Below are 3,782 nucleotides of genomic sequence, written 5' to 3'. Positions count from 1 at the left end.
GTAATAATTATTTAATCTACATATTAAAAAAATATTTGGCAGAACTGAAACTCCCTGTATAATAAAAAACATCTATTAATGAGCCGTTGAGCCTTTAGCCAATGAGTATTTTTCATATTTCAAGTTATTAAGTCTTAATAGACTTCGCCTTCGATTTGTTATTAAGTATTTATTTCCTTTTCTTTAAGGGCTCGATACTTAGGCTAAGGCTGCCTTTTGCTTAGTAAAAGTAAATTTACAAGTACGAGTAGATCCTTAGAGTATTCAAATAATGAGCATAATTGTTCCAGATACTGTAATACCTTGCAAGAGGCTTGAGAATAAGGGCTTTGCTACGTTGACTACGCCCAAAGGAACTGTTTTATCGTGCACCGGTAAAATATAAAATTAATATTTTGTTAAATACAATACCTATATACAGATAAAGGAAAATTGTGTAAAATTTACAGTTACAAAATATTAAAAAAAAAAACAGATTTATACGGAACCCTCGGTGCGCGAGTTCGACTCGGACTTGGCTGAATTTATATTTTATCATTTATTCATTTATTTTTATTATAAACTAGCGGTCCGCCCCGGCTTCGCCCGTGGTACATGTTTACGTTTTCTCTACATAAGAACCATCCTCGTACTTCAAGGAATATAATAAAAAAAGAATTATCGAAATCGGTTCAGCCGTTCTCGAGTTATGCGCTTACCAACACATTTTGCGATTCATTTTTATATATATTAGATTACATTTCAGGCACAAAGATAATATCAGTCTCATCGGTCAATCTTCAAGCAGATTCCGTATTTTACAATAGGAAGTATATAACAAATACAGGTAATTTACTATCCGACTTATATTATAAATTTGAAAGTTTGTATGTTTGTTTGTTACGTGAAAACTACTGAGACGTTTTTCATAAAATTTGGCACTACACAGAGAACATACAATACATTCGCTCCTAGTCCTAACATTAAAAGTAAAATTATTTAATCTTAATATGATTATTTTTCAGCAATGTCTACGAATTTGGTATCGACGCGTAACATGGTGTGTCACACGGCGCCGTCGCTCTACCAACACACGCTGAAAGACGCATGTTTAGGTAACACAATACTTGTAAGGTTTTATTTTCAAACGTTATTTTATAACTATTTCAATTATTATTATTCAAATATACGAGCACATGCTCTATTGATCATCGATTCGCGATTCCTTGGTTTAGATCTCAAAATCAGTGTACAGAAAGCTATAATGTACGCTCTATTTATTTGAATTACTTTATATAATAATAAGGAGCCGAGATCTTTAAAAAGAAAGATAAACACAATTATAATAATATATATTTGTAATGATCAAATTGCACGATTTTTCTACGATTAGGTAGCGATTATTTTAAATAATAACTACAAAGGGTCAACATGACCATGATGTTTCTTCCTTCTGCCTTCTTAAATTATTGGTCGAAAAAAAATCAAATTAATAGATACAAATTATAATATTATTATGAACTCTGTTTGGTTCCTGTTTTTAAAGATGTTTTTCTATGTAGGCATTAACATTGAAGAAAATAATATTATGAAGAATGACTGTACTACTTCCACAACGGATATAACAAAAGCTCTTAATTCGACAATTGGTGAGTTAATAAATATTTACGTCAAAATATTTTTAACAGCATGTTCATGTTTTGATTTGAAATAAACTAATTCTTCTCTTTAGTTTTATAATATTCGTTTTCAATAGATTTTCTGATGTTACAGGCGTATCTACAACTAAACTAATAGACAAGTCATCGTTAAACTGTGGGTCGCCGAAAACTCAACGCAGTTTTAATGCAGGTTTGACTAAGATTTTGTATTTACTATTAAAAATAAACGTACATCGTATTTAAAATTATAGAGCGGCTTCGCCCGCTTTGTCTAAAACCTTATAAATTATATACAAAAACCTTCCTCGAGAACCACTCTATCTAATAAAACAAACCGCATTAAAATCCGTTGCGTAGTTTTAAAGATTTAAGCATACATAGGGACATAGAGGCGGAGAAAGTGACTTTGTTCTATACTATGTACTAGTGATAATAAGTGTGGTTACCTGCACTATTATGAAAATTTCTTATCGATTGCTAAATTTGAGAAAGATAAAAATGTACCCTAAAGCTTAACAAATTTTTATTCTAGAAATTCAGGTTATGTTAGGCACTTTAACCGAAAATTGTCAAGATATTACCTAAATCCTTCGTATCTATTTAACCAATTTTATGAGGTCGTATAACTCGAGCTTAGGGAAAAATACCAATTTTATCGTAGTGAAAGAATCAAACTTTCTGTGTAAAGTTAAAAAAACCTTTATTTTTACATTTTATTTAAAAAGTTTTTTTAACTCATTGTTATTGTATTTATGATACTAAAGTTCGTGTGCCCATATCAAATACTTTAATAATCTGTGTAAAACTATTGCAATTAAAAAAACAATGCGTCGACAACGTTCGACGCATTTTTTATCGTAATTATTTGTCATGTCTATCAATATATTACAGGTATATCTTTTACTAATTATACATTTTTTCATGATTAAATAAATTCCAGATTTTCGTCCAAGCATGCATTCAATGTCGACCAACACCGACTGGGCGATACAGTCTAGGGCGCTTATCATTTCCAACGTAGCCGTTACAGAGGTCTGCAATACAAACATGAATGACGTTTTCGTTCAGTATAGCGATAAGGAGAAGAATGGTTAGTTATATTACCTACTTGATAATTAATATATGAGTAAGATTAAAAAAAAAAATTTAGGTGACAGTAATAATTATTAATAAAATGAATAAACAATCCCAACTCTAATCAAAATATTTGTCCTGGCTGTATAGATAAAAGCCATAGATAGCCTCTTGTGAAAGGTTTAAGAATATTTTCGCGCGGGAAAATGATATAGGTAATTCAATAGGTTTTTTTTTTCACATAGGTAATTAACACTATATTTTAAATAAATACCTAATATAAATAAAAAAATATATATTTGTAATTACTAATTTGGCTGTATAGATAAAAACCCTAGTCCAAATTGCGTTTACGCGCGGGAAAATCAGCTCTAGAAAAAAAGAATTAAGAAAAAACTGTGTTCCATTTTGTTCAGTTATATTTTTTTACTGATTTGAAAAAATGCTTTAATTTGTGTATTATTTTTTGAGAAGACACCTTTAAATTGGGTATTATTCAAAGAAACACCAAAATCAGTGGATTCCGGACGTATCGGTCGCAGCCGCCTCATGTCGGTTCGAATGCTTGGTGACTCTTTCTCTGATGTGGACACGCAAGCTAAACCTTCTATGACAAATGCAGGTAATTTTACAAATATTATAACAATAATTTAACTATGGTAATACGTAGAAAAGAGATAATTATATCTTATCTTTGTATTCGTAACCTGCTGTGCTACTCATAATGTACTACTTATCTTCTTCTTATATATAAAAATGAATCGCAAAATGTGTTGGTAAGCGCATAACTCGAGAACGGCTGAACCGATTTCGATAATTCTTTTTTTATTATATTCCTTGAAGTACGAGAATGGTTCTTATGTAGAGAAAACGTAAACATGTACCACGGGCGAAGCCGGGACGGACCGCTAGTATTATTATAATTGTGAAACTGTGAGAACAGAATTATGGAGAATCATTTACTCTATCACGCAAAAAGAGATGATCGATTCAGTATGAAATCTTCTTATATATAAAAATGAATCGCAAAATGTGTTGGTAAGCGCATAACTCGAGAACGGCTGGACC

The sequence above is a fragment of the Colias eurytheme genome, chromosome 11 (genome assembly GCF_061535395.1).
Source record: "Colias eurytheme isolate Ceu_HAF_F1 chromosome 11, ilColEury1 Martin Lab GWU primary, whole genome shotgun sequence".
Taxonomy (NCBI): Eukaryota; Metazoa; Arthropoda; class Insecta; order Lepidoptera; family Pieridae; genus Colias; species Colias eurytheme.
The sequence above is the reverse complement of the archived record's forward strand: the minus strand, read 5'-3'. Positions refer to the sequence as shown.